Genomic DNA, 17632 nt, shown 5'->3' on the forward strand with positions numbered 1-17632 from the left:
TCTGCTTTATTGTAAGAAAATCTCTTTTGCCCATTTGTTCCAAGGAATTTTCCTTTACAGACATTTTTTTAGACTCTTGTCTATCTATTGAGGATAATTTATATGCTTAAGGGCATAATGCTTACTATCTCTTCTCCCATAATAAATCAGGATCATATGATGGGTATTCACATTTTCTTTATAAAGTTGACCCTTGAACAATGTGAGTTTGAACTGTGTGGGTCCAGTTTTATGTGAATTTGGGGCATAAATACAGTACAGAATTATAAATGTCTTTTCCTTATGATTTTCTCTTTCTAAACTACTTGTTTTTTAAAAGTTTATTTATTAGAGAGAGAGAGAGAGCAAGCGAACGTGAGTGGGGGAGGGGGAGAAAGAGAGGGAGAGGGAGAATCCCAAGCAGGCTTCTTGCTGTCAGCGCAGAGCCCCCACACGGAGCTTGATGTCACGAGCCATGAGATCATGACCTGACCTGAACAAGAGTCGGAGGCTTAACCGGCTGAGCCATCCAGATGCCCGGACTTCCTTATGATTTTCTTTTTTTTTTTTTTTTAACGTTTATTTATTTTTGAGACAGAGAGAGAGCATGAAGGGGGGGGGGGTCAGAGAGAGGGAGACACAGAATCTGAAACAGGCTCCAGGCTCTGAGCTGTCAGCACAGAGCCCGACGCGGGGCTCGAACTCACGGACCGCGAGATCGTGAGCTGAGCCGAAGTCGTTTGCTCAACCGACTGAGCCACCCAGGCGCCCCCCCTTATGATTTTCTTAATAACATTTTCTTTTCTCTAGCTTGCTATGTATGTTAAGAATACAGTATATAATACATATAACATACAAAATATGTATTAATTGACTGTTGTCGGTAAGCCTTCTGGTCAACTGTAGGCTGTCATGAGTTAAGTTTTGGGGAATCAAAATTATATGGGGCTTTTCAACTACACAGCAGTCGGTGCCCCTAACCCCCACATCATTCAGGCATCACCTGTATGTGTGACTCACCCTTAGCCACAGCATGACCTCTTGGCCCCTCCATTTTGTCACCTCCCACCAAAACTGGAGTGAGTATTTGAGTTTCTTTTGGATATGGTTCCATGATGTTGCATAGAGGTCTGTCTTGTCTTCGCAAGTCCTGGAGGGCCTTGGGGCCTGTCCCTCCCTGCATTTCCGCTCTGTGCTTTTTGTGAATGGCAAAGTGTCTTGGTGTCACTAAAACAAACAGATCACACTTCAAGTTTTTCAGTATTTAACATTACTCATCCCTCTCTTCTTCCTGAAGTCTTCTCCTAACGTCAGGAAGACCACCCTCTCTAAGCTGCTTCTCCAACCCTTGTCACTTTCACAGGCTCCTTTGCTGGATCTATATCTGGGTCATTAAATACTGAAGTTCCTCAGGGTTCTGCCCTAGACCTCCTCTTGCCCCACTCCAGATAGTCTCTCTCCCCGGTCTCATTCATGTTCATGGCTTCGTTAAACATCTGCACGTACAAAATCTCTATTCCACACTGTTCCCATAAACTACACACATCTCTTGGTGCCTCAATCCCAGCACATTGAAAATGCACCCATGATTCAGCCCTCCTTCCCTCAAGACTGATTCTTTCCTGCTGACTCGTATCCAGTTATGGAAGCTCCAAACCTAGCTGTCTTCCCTGATAGCCCCTTCTCGCTCTCGCCTCTCGACTCATCAAGTCCTCCAGGGTCAAAATTCTGGGACTCCATCCACTTCTTCACTTTCCTCATTACCTCCTTAGTTCATACTACCATCATATCTCACCTGCTCTGTTGCAGTATTTTCCTGGCTGGTCAGCCAGCACGCATTCTAATCCATCCCACACCCTGTGTCTTTCTCAGTGGCATACTTCACAGGTGACATTTCACTCGATACTTTTTTTTTTTTAATTTTTAAAAATACTTATTTATTTTTGAGAGAGAGAGGGCAAGCAGGGGAGGGGCAGAGAGAGAGAGAGGGAGACACGGAATCCAAAACAGGCTCCAGGCTCTGAGCTGTCAGCACAGAGCCCGATGCGGGGCTCAAACTCACTCAAACCGTGAGATCATGATCTGAGCCGAAGTCAGACGCTCAACTGACTGAGCCACCCAGGCGCCCCTTCACTCTATATTTGTATAATCGTTAGGTTGTTTTCTTATTTCTCTGCTCAGGGTTGTGTGCTCCATGAAGGCAGGGACTTTTTTGGCTATGTGCTATTTTGACTACTTCAGCAAACCGCTTGGCAACATACATGTTATCAGAATATATTTGTTGTTAGAAGGAGTAAATGAATAAACAGTAAAAATTGATTATTGCTTTTTTTTCAGGATTTTTATACACTTACGTGCTTTATGCTGATAGAGACTAGGGAACTCCTTTCTGGGCAGTTCCATTGTAAATGTATTTTTTTTTTCTGATTACAGAACTAGTAGGTACTAATTTTAGAACGCGCACAAAAATAAAAGAAGAAAAATTCCATAACAATGTACACAGTTTCGAATCATGGTGTTTACACCATGGCCATTTTCCTATGTCATTAAAACCACTTCACAACTGTTTCAAATAAAATCAATAAATTTGAGACATACCACCTTTCTAGAATGTTTACATCTGACGCAGTTAAACTCCTAGGAAGACCTTGCCCAGTGAATGAAGTTTCTCTCCACTACTGGAGTCCATAAGGTTTGATGAACATTAGGCACTTGGGATGAGCACTGGGTGTTGCATGTAGGCGATGAATCACAAGAATCTATCCAAAACCAAGAGCACACTGTATACTGTATATTAGCCAACTTGACAAGAAACTATATTAAGTAAATAAAATAAAATAAAATAAATAAAATATATTACATTGTGTTTAGTGTCAAAGATACCTTTTCTACTTCATTACTCCTGCTACTTGGTAAAACTCCGTATCTTATCCAGACCTTCCATCATGAACGTCCCTCGAGAGCAGGATAATTCCTTGGTCACTCTTTGTCAGAAAGCAATACTATATCTAGTTCCAGATTGGACTGCATAAAGCATCAACGTCAGGTTCTGCTGCTAGAAATTAAATCTCATCTCTTTGGTAAAGTTACTTTTCTTGTATTAAAAACTGTCAGGACCAACTTTAAAAAACTTCTGGCCAGTGTACATCCACAAACCTGTGAGGGTTGGTTTCTTTTTATTTTTAGCTCATTTTCGAAAGGCATGCGAGGGGAGTTTGTAATTGTTCGATGCTGGAACGAGACGAGCACTTGGTATTTTCTCGGGCTCTTATGGTCAATGCCAAGAGCTTTGACTTAATATAACCTATTTCCTGTTATCTCTGGAGGGTGTATTTTCCCATTGGGGAAATCTGATCTTTTACGTCGAGTTCTCTTCTACATGTACTTTTTTTTTTTTTTTTTTTTACCAGTTGTTCTTTAGGCTATTATCTTTATCACCTGGAGAATGTTATTAAAACATAAGAGTTAAACAGTTTGAGCAGTAAGCATGGTCTTTCCTGTGAGCACTTATTTTTGGTATGGAGTGTTTGCACAGCCCGTTGGGGAAGGGAGCCGCTTATGGCCAGTACCAGATGGACATCCCTCATGGAATCTGTTACTTATCCCAGGGGGCCCTATTAGACGGGGTTTGTTTTCAGTATTAATCTTGATATGAAAGCAGCTGCAGTTCTTTTTAAAAAAAGATCATACCTCTAACTTATTTTTATGATGGCCAAAGAAATTTATAGATAGGCTTTATAGATGGTTCGTACTTTTTCCCTCAGTTATTAACCAGTGCCGTGAAATGTGGAGCGATTTTTCCTTTGTGCCATATATATTCTTCCACTAGTAGCAATGAGAAAAAAAAAAACACACAACAAAACACATCCCTTTCTAGGAATAAATGGAGTCAGGATTGGTTGGTCATGTGTGCACTTTGTAGAAGTCCCTGTAAAATGGTGCTAACATTTTATTTTAAAGCTAAGCACTTTGTCCTTTTGTAAAAAAAAGTCCCTAAGCAAAAATGCCCTCCCCAGATAGGTTGCATTTGTAACTGTGGCATATTGAGAAGGTTGGTCAGTATTTAGATAGTATTCATGTACTGTCTTTAGCTTAAAACGCAGCCCCACTAATATCCTTTTACGATTGTTTTAAGATTTTTGCATCTGCTTTATCTCCTTTTTGGTCACTTTTGCCTTTACAACTCGATACAGTTTTCCTTCATATAGTTGAGTTACTCCTCTGGAACAGGATTGGACTTTTGCTGAAGTGGGTAAAATTTGATATATGATTTGAGAAGAGCTGCTTACACATTGCTGTATAATCACATCTTTTTAAATTCACGCAAGGCAATGTTAAGGTAATCTTGAATGTGTTAGTACACAACGACTTTTTGGGATTCCAAGAATAAAATGCCTCTTTTATATAGGAATACTTGAATTCATGGTTATTTTATGTAAAATGCTAAAATAACTTTGACATCTTGACTGAATTAACATTGACATCTTGACTGAATTCCATTTTTTGTCTTCAAGATGAAAGCCAATGGCCCTTCCTTTGAAGGGATTTTATTTTATGGTTATGTGTAAGAAATCATTAGCCTCCTAACCAAAAGTAATTAAAATACAAGTCTGGGGTGGGGGGAACCTCTCTTTTTTACAGTAAACATGTTACGAAATCTGAAATTACAGATTTCGGAAGAGCTGGTGGGGAGGAATGTAATTTTGCTTTCTCTTGCCCCAGACCTTATCAGAAGTGGGATTTAGGGTCTTGTGTGAGCCCCTTCCCAGTACAAGATTTTAGATTAAAAAACAAACATAACTGGTAAGATAGAGAGAACTAATGAAAGCCGTATGATCACCCATCTGGTAAAAAGTTGTCCCTACAGAATTCAGGCAATCATAAAAGCACACAAAGATGTACGTAATCAAGATATTCTTGCAGCTTGAGCAAAAGCTCCCTGCCACTGTGCTGTAAAACACTAGGCCTGACATGTTTCAATCGCCAGAACAGCGCTGGTGGCTTCTTATGTTATCATCCTTATCAAGTATCTGAGGCTTGCTCTTAAACTTTTGGAAGTGATGGATGTGAATTCATAGACATTAATCCTGTTGGATTTAAATGATTGTATTTTATATATGTTTGGGATCGTCTTATCACTGATGGTTTTTGAGTGACGTACTTGAAGTATTCGGTCTATCAAGTATGATCGAGACTGAAAAATAAACACATTAAGTCACAATTCTTCAGGAAGAATTTATTAGAGGTTTGTTGCTCTTTTTTTAAATGTTAGCCTTAGAATAACGTGTTACACTATTTCTGTTTCTTCATTTATTTGCGGCAGGAAAAAGAAAAAAAAAGCAACTGAGCATTTATGTAAATGGAAAGCTTCCTAGCTGACAACCAACTATTTGATACATATTTGAAACACATTTAAGATAATCCTTGGTTGCAGTCAATAATCTTATAAGTAGGTCTATCCAAAGTCAGCATAATGCCCACTTGAAGAAACAACACTGATTGTGTTTGGATAGCGCAGAAGCAGTAATCCTGTAGTATTTATTTTTAAAACACTTCAAATATCTTTTGTTTATGCTTAATGTATGGATTGATCTATATCAGGGTTTCTCAGTCTTGGTACTATTGACATTTTGGACAGGATAATTCTTTATTGGGGGCGTTGCTCTGTGTACTGTTGGATGTTTAGCAACATCTCTGGCTTTTACCCACTAGATGCCAGAAGCATCCCCTAGTCGGGACATTAAAAACTCTCTCCAGACATCATCAAATGTCCCTTGGGGGGCAAAATTGCCCGTGGCTGAGAATCTTGTCTGTATATCTTGATGCTTTACCTGCACATCTACATCTATAGCTTTATCGGCCTCTCTGTATTAGCTATTTGTCTTAGGCACCTGGACATGATATAGTTGAAGAGCACTACGTTTTATACTTTACAGATCAAGGAATGGAAGACCGATAATGGGAAGCCGTCAATGATTTGAAGGAATTCATAACAAATCATAATTGGAGGGACTGATTGAAATTACAGAACATCATGAGTTTTACCCCTGGTTAGGAGAGTTTAGTTATTGAACTCAAGAAATGCTGTGATTGTTTAAAACATTTTCACTTAAAAATCCTGCAGGATATTTGGCCACTTTTATATTTGAAATTTCATATAGTTGTGTAAGAAGGGAAGCCCAGGAGACTTACTAAGGGTATTCGGTATAAATAGGTCACATCATTAGAGACCTTAAAGTTTGTTTTCAGTGGAAAGTCTCTGAGGTCCTTAGTCATTTGGTTGCAGCATGAGCTACAGAATCTGGAAGTATGAGGAAAATAACTCCCCGATTTTATCTTCTATGACTTCCCATTTCTGTTTTGTTTTAGGCTGTGCAGTACTTTGGGGGTCCATAACCATTCGGGGTTCTCCCGAATGCAATGTGGACTGAATCACGTGCACAGAAAAAGAAATAGCTCAGTTACACGTTTTTCAAACCACACTGAAGCTGCCAGTTGGAAGTACCCCTGAGCCTGATCCTGGGGCACTGTCTTAGCAGTTGAGTACCTACTGTGTGCCAGGATATGGTGCCGCGGTGGCCAGTGAGGCTTTTATAGCCCCTGCCCTTGAGGGAGATGGACTGGGAAGTAGGTCACTTTAGCACCATGCTGCGTGACACACAGACTGCCTTGGAGCTTGGAGGCGAACCCCGTGCAGCCGGAGGTGGGCAAGGTGGTGCCGAGGAGCACTTTTCCAAGGTGTTATTTTCTGACCACCCTTGCAGATGATACCTACTGTGCGTCTCCATGGCTCTACCTACTATAAACAAATTACCACTGAAGTGCCCCTAACAGATGAGAGCTAAGTTGTTCTTCCTTCCAGGAATATTAGAATTTATCAGGAGACACAACCCTTTCTACACCCAAGGGATGTACCACTGGTGATGGAAACCTGCACACGAACGTCAAAACTTTTGGGGACGGGGAAGGGTTCTTTCCGGTTCTAACACTGACATCAAAGAACGTAGCCGCCTTTTTCCATCCAGACCAATAACAATTAGCTATCATGTCAGTGATTTTCAAGACACCAAAGCAGACCAAGTACATCTATCTCTTTTACAAGTTGCTGTCACTGTATAAAAGATGCCCACAGTTTGCCGAAAACAACAGAAAACACACAGAATAGACGTTATTCATACTATCTGGAAATTATGCTCTGAATCTTCTGTTCTGCTTATTGTTGGCTGATCTTCCTTCACTTTTGTGTTTTCTCTCTCCTCCGCCTACAAACATGTCGTGAGTCTCCTTTTATCCATACAGCATGTTGGAGCTAAACTTCTCCAGAGTGTCGTCTGTAAACCTCTCCAAAGTATAGTCTGTACTTGCTGGCCCTGGCTCCTGTTTCAACCCTCCCTCTGTCCTCTGCCAAGAGGGCTTGTAGCCCAGTGTCCTGGTCAGCCAGGCCCACTTTTATGACAGGGCTTTGCCCAAGTAGTTTTCTCTGCCAGAATGCTCTTGTCTCACAGGCAAGCTCCTCTCCTACACACCCCTCAAGACCCCACTTGAATGGCTCCTTTTGTTTGAAATCTTCCGCTGACGTTTCATGGGGAGTGCTTTGCATATATTCATACTGTAGCACCTGTCAAAATTCCTACCTTTTGAGAGTGAGGCTCCTCACTCTCAATTCCTGACATTTACCAAGTGCCTCTTCCATGCAAGACCGTTTGCTCTCCCTCCTCACACAGCCCAGCCCCGACAGAGCTCTATTCTTTCATCCTTAGAAATGAAGAACAGAAACTCGGAGTGGTAACACGAAGCAGCGCGCAAGTGTGATAGAGCTGGGATTTGCACTTGGATCGCTCTGGCCATTCCTTCCCTCCCCCATTCAACAAATATTTACCGAGCACCTACATATCACAGGCCACCAACTGTCCCAGGGTCAGAGGAAACGGCATGGAGCCAGACATTAAGCAGAAACCTGCATGGAGTAAGGAGAGAGGGGAGAGCAGTCGGGGTCAGGAGGATGGCAGGGGCAGAGGCCCAGAGAGTGAGGAGTAGTCAGGGCAGTGTGCTTGGGGCTTAGTGGGCAGGAGCAGCCCTCTGAGGAGGGAGTTTGGAAAAGCAATGAGCAGCCAGATCATCTGGGAACTTGGATTTTACTCAAAATAACATTGAGAAGTCACTGGAGTTCTTCGAGTAGTAAAACTCTCTCCCTCTGCCAGTATAAGCCACAACAGTCTGTAAAACAGATAACGCGTGGTCTGCTTTGGTTTCTGAAAGACTCATTGAAATGTTACCTAGCCATTAGTACAGATAGAAAAGGTGGCTTCTTAGGTACAACGCTATTTAGTCCTCAAAACCCCCAGGATGAGGCAAAATGCTGTTCTTATTCCCATATCGTAGATTGGGGCGGGGGGAAGGGAGGGACTTAAGCGCACAGAGGCTCAGTAGCTTGTGCACAGTTAACATGGCTAGCAAGGGGATCAGCTGGGGTTTGAACGGGCCCTTAAGACAAGTTACGCAACTTGTCTACCATCCCGCAGCTAGTGTGGCAGGATTGGAGTTCAGAGCCGTTTAGTTTGACTCGAGATGAAACGTTCTCTGTATCCGCTCCTCCCTCTGCCCAGTCTGGACGCCTGCAACCCCATGCCAACCTTGACGTGTTCTTAACCGGTCTTGCTTCCGGTTTTTCCCAGAACTGACCGTGTCCACCCCGGACTCTCCATGTGCTCAGGTGTGGGTTTTGCATCTCTCTCTGCTTCTTCCCTCCAACAAAATCCTTCACAGACCTTCCGGTGTAGTACATTTCAAAATGCTTAGACTGGCCCTCAGGGCTCTGCAGAGCCTGGCTGCCGACCATCTCCCCTAGCTTACCTCCCCTTCTCTCAATACCTGGTGCCTCCCTGCAACCAGACTGGTCTCTGCTCTGCTTCTTTGAACGCAGCCTATGCACACTTTGCAGCCTTGCGCACTCCCTTCTCTCTGCATGGGACGTCCGCTCCTCCTGCCCCGTTCTGTGGTTCCAGACTTGTTCCTCAGGGTGGCCATTCCCTTTTGTTCTTCTTCTGAAAGTACGTATCATTGGTCAGCGTCACTCCCGGACTTAGCCCTTAGGCTGAGAGATGTTTTTGCCCCATCACCCTAACTGGGTTGTCATCCCTTAAAAGCAACAGTCGGATCTCCTACTTCTTGACATCTTTGGAAAGTTAGATATATTCCCCAAACACATCCTACTAGTTGGTATCCAGTAGGTGCTGGGTTCAGTGTCAGTGAGGCTTTTGGGAGAAAGGGGAGAGCTGAGAGAATTACACAAAACATGTGGCCACTTAACAGCAGGTGCATTACCACTGGCTTCTTTTCATTGGTTGTGTGCTTAAGACCTGTTGGGGTCTTTCTTTTCCCATCCTCTCACTATTGGTGATGCTTGCTTGCTGGGCTAGTCTCGAAGATTGCTCCATTTTTGTGAAAAAGAAAACTTGATTTGGGAAGCTTAGTGTCTTCTCCTCTGCTTCTATTTGTTTTTCTGATATTAAACAAGTGCAGTTGGGTTTGAGAGGGTGTTGTGTTTTTTTTCTTGCCACCTCTAACTAGTCCAGATGGTTATGCAATTTACAGACTCAGATGCATCCAGATCATGAAAATCCAAAGGCCTCCATGTTTGAGTAGAGTCCATATGTTGAGGCATTGTTTTTTCCTTGTGTGGGTCCCTGGAACTTGTTGAGAAATCTAAAACCTGTATTCTAGAAGTCTAGAACCTTTATTCCCTCCTTGGTCCAACTTAGGACGTTTCTGTCTTTCCTTCTGCTCATGAGGGTGGGAGGGGGGCTGATGGTCCCCTCATGGGTGTTTACATTTTCCCATAAGTGAGGAAGGTAAGAAGAGATTGGAAATAATTGAGCCAAGCATTTATTGCTTTAAACAAAACAGCTTGTGCTACATCAGCATTTCAATAAGATCATCTTCAGATGTATGGAAAGCTTTATTTAAAAAAATTTTTTTTTCTACATTAGTCCAAGATTAACTAGACTAGTAGTTTTCAAATATTAGCATGTTCTAGAATTCCCGAGAAGCTGGTTAAAAAAAAAACGCAGAATTTTAGGGCCCCACCGGCTAGAGATTCTGATACAGTAAACTCTGGGGAATTAGGTAATCTGCATTTTTTTTTAAACAGGCATCTGGTTAATTGGTAGTCCCTAGCACCGCACTTTGAGAAACTCTGACCTAACCTTTGAAGCAAAAATTTCTTAAAAGCAGAATATTTTAAATTAGAAAAAAAAAAAATCAACTGTCAGATTTAATACTCAGATTCTTGGTTCCTTGATGTTAGATTATTGGCTTTCCCTTCTCCGGGCTTTTTGCCTGCAGGCCAGAATCAGCCTTGTCCACTGCAGTGCATTTTCAAACACCAAGGCACCCACCCTTAACACTCCAACCTCACCCACCCAGGCCTCTGTGTCTTTTTGATAAAAGGACTAGTGCATCATCTAGAACGAAGCTTTTTTTTTTTTTTCAAGCTAAGTGTCTCTAACATTTGAAATATTAATTTTATTAGAATATATGATTCTTCCTTTCACCCTTTCTTTCCAATAGGTGTGGTTTGTGCAGGAACATTTGGTGATGGATGCTTGGTTTCTCCTTTTTTGCTTGAATTTCAAGTGCTTATCTGGTGCCCTGCTTGGCTTGGAGAACAGTTCTGCGTACCAGCATTTCACATCTAGAAATTAATTTATTTGCTCATGCATTCAACACAGATTTGTTGAACACTTACTATTTATCAAACTCTCCTTGGTACTGGGACATCAGCGTAAACAGTAGACAACACGTACTTATCCTCATTAAATTTACATTCTAGGTTGGGGGGGCGGAGAAGACAGTAAATATGTTATGCTGAAAAGCATCATGAGAACAATCAAGGCAGGGAAGGGGACTAGAAAGTACTGGAGGAGAAAGAGGGCTGCAAAGAAATCTTAGAGGGTAGTCAGAAGATGACCTTTGAGAAAAGACTCAAGAGGGAAGTGAGGCTCAGTGGTTCAGTCAGTTGAGAGTCCGACTTGATTTTGGCTCAGGTCATGATCTCAAGGTTCAAAAGTTTGAGCCCCATGTTGGGCTCTGCCTTGGGCTCTGCACGGGCAGCAAGGAGCCTGCTTGGGATCCTCTCTCTCCCTCTGTCTCTCTCTGCCCCTCCCCTGCTCACATGCTTGGGAGCTCGTGTGCGCGCACGCGCTCTCTCTCTCTCTCTTTCTCTCTCTCTCAAAATAAATAAACATTTTAAAAAGAGAGAGAGAGAAGGAAGTGAGCAAGAGCCTTGAGGGCATTGCAAGGAAAGAGCCAGTACAAAGGCCCTGAGGTAGGAATGTGTCTGGGGTATTGGAGCAACAACAGGGAAGCCAGCAGGGTTAGAGGAGGAGAGGCAAGGGGGAGAACATTGGCCAAGGGTCAGAGAAGAAATGGGGGGTCATTATGAGGTCTTGGCTTCTTCTCTGAGGGAATAGGAAGCCATTGGAAAGTTCTACGCAGAGGAGGGGTATGACCTGACTTAGGTTTTCAAGGTCTGTCTTTGGTTCTGTGCTGAGAATAGACTGGTGGACATTGTGGTAGGACCAGCGAGACTTGCCAGGAGGGGGAGCATTGACCCCAGGAGGGGATGGGTGGCTTGAGCCTGGGTGAATCCAGTTGAGAGAGTGGCCAGCGGTCAGTTGTGTGTGTAACTGGAAAGAGGAGCTAACAGAATCTCTGATGATTTGATGGCGGAAGGAGAAAGAGTGGATTCAAAGATGATTTTTGGCCTGAGTCACTGGAACTGAGTCATCTCCCCGTCAAAGGAGATGGGGAAGGCTGTGGGTGGAGCAGGTTTGGGGAGAAGATGAGGAATTCAGTTTTGTGCATGTGATTGGGATGCCTATTGAGATCCACATGCAAATGTAGGCAGTTGGGTATGTGAGTCTGGTGCTCAGGAGATAATTATCTAGGAGTTTTTAGCATATGGAAAGGCAAATAATATTTTTGAAAGTTTATTTTCTTGCAAAAATCTTGCTTTATATTTGAACCTATTAATATATATATGTGAATTTATATATGTGTGTGTATAATTATACATATATGTGAACATAATCCTCTCTTTGTGTATACATAATTAGCGGACGTGTGTGTGTGTGTGTGTGTGTGTGTGTGTGTACTCTCCTGCTAATTACACATCTTAGTCCATTGTTTGCAGTTTCTGTTTCCAGACTGCTGTTGAACCCATAGCCTTTGGTATGGACTGTCTGTATTCACTACGTCGTTGTTCGTTCATGATGTGGTGTGCCAGATCCACCCCTGATAATCTCCAGTATTTATTGTCACTTGCCATATCTGGCTTGTGTTCCCTCTTCGGGGCTCTATATCTCGAAACAGATTCCCACTGCCGGAGATGGTTAAACCTTGATTGTCTTTGGTAAGTTCTTTTCCACGGGGTAGCGAACAGAGCCTTTGAGAGTGTGCGAACTTTGAGGCACTGCCTTCTCATCATGTGACCGTAGTTTGGCGCACTTGGTCCGTGATGGCGCAGTTCATCTGTGTAAGCAACTTGACAGATGTCCTTACTGAGGCATCAAATTGGATGGTGTCTGCTAACAAATCTAATGGGAACAAAGAAAAGAGAATTCGAAGGATTATCTTTTTTTTTAAGGATTAAATTGGTGCCATTTAGCTGTTTGATACCCTGTAGTTAATGCAGCTTTATTAGAAGCCTACACAATTCTTCACATGGGTGTCAAAATAATTTTAGTGAAAATCATGTTGTGTGGACTGATCAAGCCGAAGTATCCGTCTTGTGATTACAGACGGGTTTTGTCTGGGCTGCTCTACTTTCTTCCAAGCCTTTTGCTGGACAAGCGAGAATTAACAATCTCCATTAATTTACTTTGGCACTTCACACGGGTAGACAGGCCATGAACACGATGGTCTTTAATAAATTTTTTTAGAAATCCTGCAATGCTCCTTTTTAATTGATGTCCTTCACAAATTGTATTTGCCGAAGCTATAATTATTCATCAAGCCGCAAAAGCAAATCTACCTCCAGGTACAATGAAGATGTGCTTTTGTGAAATTATTAAGATACAGAAGTTTGACATGCAGAGTAATTCCGTCCTGCTTTATAATTATATCTTTGGGGATTATATCTTTGGGGATCACATCTATTAGAGCCTATCAAAGTGGAAAGGACCGATCATCACCAGTGTACTTCATAAATGCCCCTGCCTCGCAGTGACCATTCCCCCAATGTGTAAGCTCTTTGAAACACTTGGAATTGGTCTGTTTCTTAAGAAAGAAGCATTAAGGAATGTTTTTACGTGCTCTCCGTCGTAGGTAACTCTGTTTCACCTGACGTTCCTTCAGTTGATTTGAAATATTTTGTTTTGACTCCTGAAATCACGGTAAATAATCTTAATGTGGCTGAACTGGGGGATCTTCAAAGGAACATCAGTGGAGAGCTACCACCTAGAAAACTTGGAAGTCGGCCAAATTACGAAAGCCCAGAATGAGTAATTTAGAAATTCTTATTTAGGTGATTCATAAAAGGCGTAAACTTTACCATGGTGCAAAATGAGGATGTTAGCTTTTTGTAAGAAGTATTTGGGAAAGTAAAAGAATATTGTCAATAAGGGGTTTGGAACAAGGTTTCCCAAAGTGTTCCCGCAGACTGTTGTGGGGGAAACCAAAAGAGGTGTCCCATGGCAAATATGGGGGGAAAGGGGAGGTTTGCTATCTCCCACTCAAAGAAAACTGTGAGCTGCGTCCAGGTAGGAACTTTGTCATCTTTCTCACCGTTTTGTTGCCAGAGCCTAACGCAGTGCCTTGCACACAGTAGGCACATAAATAAGTGTTTGCTGTGAATGAATGAGCTGCAGGACTTCTTGGAACGTTTGCCTGGTGTAGTGGGCACAGGGACTCATAAAAGAGGGGCGGTAGTCTGCAGCCTTTCTCAAACTTATGGGCTTTGCAACTCTGCAACTCTTTTCTTTAAAAAAATTTCTTTAAAATGTTTATTTTTGAGAGACAGAACACAAGCAGGGGAGGGACAGAGAGAGAGGGAGACACAGAATCCAAAGCAGGTTCCAGGCTCCAAGCTGTCAGCACAGAGCCCGACACAGGGCTCGAACCCACGAACTGTGAGATCATGACCTGAGCTGAAGTCAGAGGCTTAACCGACTGAGCCACCCAGGCGCCCCTGCAACTCTTTTCTTAAGGAGCATTCTGCTAGACTTAGGTACCTGGAAACACCTCCTGGGAGACTGTAGCCTTGAGTGAGAGGATAAAAACCAAGTTCTAACATTGAATTCATCGCTGAGTGAAATATTCAAGGTTCCGTGCCTATTGAAATGTTAAGAGGGGTACCAGACTCCAGTATTTACCTCTGTGATTTGGGGCATGGACCCCTTGAAGCCTCAGTCTATTTATCTATAAAATAGGGATAATTTCCTTTTTTCTAACTTGTTCTTGGGAAAATAAATTACATTTAGTCCTGCTTGGGAGAGTTAAATGAAATAATGTATGTAGAAGGCCTCTCAGGGTAATTAGAATGTGATCAACCTTTCTCCCCCTCCCTCTCTCTTCAGCAAGTGTTGGAGTGCTTCTAATATGCCTGGCATTGGTGCCAGTTTGTGGGGAGACAGCAGTGAACACAGTGAAGGCCCTTTCCCTCATGGACCTAGGGATTTTTTTGTAATATATTCTGTTTACCGATGTCACTGTCTCTTCGAACGTAAAGTAAATTTAATTGTACACAATTCAGTTAAAGCTAATTGTTCTGAGGTCATTATATTAGAGATCTGCCCCCAAAGGATCACTTTTTCTCTCAGAATCAGATCTGTTCTTACACAAAATGAGTAAAGCAGGATTCATAGGTCACATTTTAAAATAAAGCAAATTAAATTAAGCTAGTGTTACCAGATAAGGTAAATCAAATGGAAAGTGGCATTCCTGTCATCCTGATCAATTTAACGATGCTGTAGGGTGGCCAAATTTAGCAAGTAAAAATACACAATAGCGGGGTATAGTTGAATCACAGATAGAGAATACTTTTTTTTAGTATAAGTATATCCCAAATTGTGCATGGGATATACTTACACTTTGAAAGTCGTGTATTTGAAAGCCAAATTTAACTGGACAGCCTGTATTTTATCCAGCCACCCTACCACGCTCAAGCAGGCACCCAGCCACCTGTGCAAGAGAAAGACCCTTCCCTGCACAAGTCAGTATCTGAGGCCATATTTGTAGGGGAGATACGTTACCCCCAGTGGAACGGCAACCCTTGCTTCTATTTGAAATGATTTATAACTGTTCCCGCCCAATGGCCAAGTGTTTCCAAATTAAAAGCCATTAATTAAGGCCTGCTATAGATACAAAAGATATGCAAGGAGTGCTTTGTAATTCCAGCTCAGTACTTCAGGTGAGAGCTTTTCAAATTACGTGGACCACTGGAGCCACCTGCTTGCCTACACGCAGCGCGGCCGTCGCGTGGCTCGTCAGCACACCGCGGTGCCAGCGTCGTTCCTGATTTTTCTCATTTCTCCAGGGCAAATACTAATTAATGGATACAATTCACAGCTGATTAGCTGTAGTTTCTTCAGTAATTACATTCGCATACTAACTGTTCAGAAGAGGATTTCTAACCCAGTTCTTATTTTACTCTAAGCTTAATTTGTTTTTTGAATTGTTTAGGCCCTTAGTTTAATAGCCATTTTATTTTTCTTTGTTGTTTTAGGTGCTATTAGGTAATAAGTGAGTTTAATCTTAAAAAAGTACTCTCTGATAATGAGCTGCTTTCCTTAAATGGATTTCTAATTCCCCAACAACACGTACATTTAAATAACGTTAAAGCTGGGTGGCAGGCTTTGGGCCGCTTGCGGGAGGCATGGAATCAGTGCCTGGAAGGCACATGGTGACCGAAGTCCTCATAAACATCCAAAAAGAATAGTCAGAACGGAGGCCCCGAGATTTAATTCTAGGATCATTAATTCATGAAAAATTCCCAGACAGAAACCTGTGCTTTTGCTTGCGTGCATTTAATGTCGTAGGAAAATGGGGGGAAATGTGTCTGTGTATGTGGGCGGGAGGTGCAGGTGCGTGCGCACCCGCCCACGCAGGTACCTTTTTTCATTTTAAAATTATTTTAAAACCGTTTTATTGAGATATGATGGGCATACCACAAGCGGTACCTATATAACGTATATGCACCTTGGTGTATGTATGTATGTGTAAGTATATGTTGGTGAAACCATCCCCACACGTTTTGGATATCCCGTGCCTTCAGAGAAACTAGGTAAAGGTCTCTCTTAAGTGCTAACAAATACGTCTTTCAGAAATCCTTATAAAGATGTTTATCCAAATGAATCTGAAGCTCGTTGTGTGAGTATGTATTTAGGAGTCGTTTTACAGGGTGGGATTTTGCTTCCGGAGACCACAACAGCACTCTGGAACCATTAGAGCCTTCTGTGTAAATCCTGCTTAGTGCTTGGATCCCTGACATGATAAAGTGTAGCATGTCAGTTGGGCTTCTGTGCACGAATCCTACAGGTTCAGAGTCAGGGGCCGAGAGCCCCCTAGAAATAAGTGTTGGTGGGTTTACTACGAGGAGAATTATGTGGATCTTCCATATCTATGTGTCTATATTTATTCTCTACATTTATCTATCTGTGTATCTGTATTTCTTTTCTCTCTCTCTCCCTCTCTCCTTGGGGAAGTTATGCCTTTTACTTAATTTTTAAATGTTTTGTAAAGTCCATTTATTTTGAGAGAGAGAGCAGGGAAGGAGCAGAGAGAAGGAAAGCCAGAATCCCAAGCAGGCTCTGCACGGTCAACATAGAGCCCCACGCGGGGCTCGAACTCACAAACTGTGAGATCATGCTCTGAGCTGAGATCAGGAGTCAGACATTTAACTGATTGAGCCACCCAGGCTCCCTGCTTCTTAGTTTAAATAATTGATAGCTCTATTTACATGAGAGAATGGATGTATACATTTCACCCTTTGCAGACCAAACCTTTGTGTTACTTGATGCACTGAAGGAAAGAAACAGTACACGTTACAAAAAGAAGGGCGTTCTTTTACCACTTCATAAAATCGTGAAAATAATATAGCCCCAGATAATTATGCTCACAGAGCCTTTCCGTATTGCCAGACTGATAACAGAATGTTTAAAGCAACAAAACGCACCTCCTTATACCATCTGAACCTGAAAATACATTTCTGGCAAAATCCAAGTTTTACCTTTTGATAACAGGTCTCTAGCAGTAAAGAGCTTACGTCTGAAATGCTGATACAGTCTTATTTGTGATGGTATGAATGGGCTATTGTGTTAGGGAATTAAATAAAAATTGCTGTGTTCATAGGATTCCGTTTATATTTTAAGCCTCTTTGCACTTAATGTTACATCGAGAGATTAAATATCACTGTTTTCAACAGCTCTGATGGATACAGATATTGTTTTCAACTCTGTTTGGAGATTTGAAAAATATTCTTTAGTCTTATTATTTATTTATATTCATGCCACACCCCATTCGCTAGAAAATAGAATTTGAGTCCTGGGAATTGGATTCTATTCCCTTTAATTCACATCTTAACCTACTCACACTCGTGACATCTGTTCTTGAAAAGTGAGCTATGAAATCTCAACATGCTGTAAAAATGTGTCAA

General features: G+C 42.1%; 1 protein-coding gene across 6 annotated transcripts in view; it reads left to right on the forward strand.

The window, feature by feature from the left end:
* TOX3 (TOX high mobility group box family member 3) overlaps nt 1-17632 on the forward strand; it is a 108985-nt gene that overhangs the window by 60928 nt on the left and 30425 nt on the right. The gene's annotated exons all lie outside the window — the stretch shown is intronic.

Source organism: Puma concolor, chromosome E2, assembly GCF_028749965.1.
Source record: "Puma concolor isolate L17-30 chromosome E2, mPumCon1.1.hap2, whole genome shotgun sequence".
NCBI classification, from domain to species: Eukaryota; Metazoa; Chordata; class Mammalia; order Carnivora; family Felidae; genus Puma; species Puma concolor.